Below are 546 nucleotides of genomic sequence, written 5' to 3' on the forward strand. Positions count from 1 at the left end.
CCTTTCAATAGGTGGCACTGTGGAGGATTTATTCCATCTCCCTTATTTGCATATTACCCAGAGGAGCGTGCGTGGCCATTTGAGTCTCCTCACTTATTTATAGTATATAGTTGCTCTCCCTAAGGAGAAAAGAGCGTTTCTGACCCCTGTCCCTGGCCTCTCACTAGCAAAAGCCAGACTCCTACTGTACACTGATGATGGGCAATAACCCGGAAACAGCTGTATGTACATGGGGTCTGGCTTTGCTTTTGATTCCCAGTCATTGTAGCAAGACTTGTATAAAAAGTCCCACTTTGACTCGAAGGAATGCTGCCTTTCAGTAGGTGGCACTGTGGAGGATTTATTCCATCTCCCTTATTTGCATATTACCCAGAGGAGCGTGCGTGGCCATTTGAGTCTCCTCACTTATTTATAGTATATAGTTGCTCTCCCTAAGGAGAAAAGAGCGTTTCTGACCCCTATTGCTTTTTCAAACACGGTCTACACCTCTCAGGTGCCGAGTTACAGGACGGTGAAAACAGTGAGTTTGTGTTAGACGTGAATCGT

Source organism: Eleutherodactylus coqui, unplaced genomic scaffold (assembly GCF_035609145.1).
Source record: "Eleutherodactylus coqui strain aEleCoq1 unplaced genomic scaffold, aEleCoq1.hap1 HAP1_SCAFFOLD_42, whole genome shotgun sequence".
Classification (NCBI taxonomy): domain Eukaryota; kingdom Metazoa; phylum Chordata; class Amphibia; order Anura; family Eleutherodactylidae; genus Eleutherodactylus; species Eleutherodactylus coqui.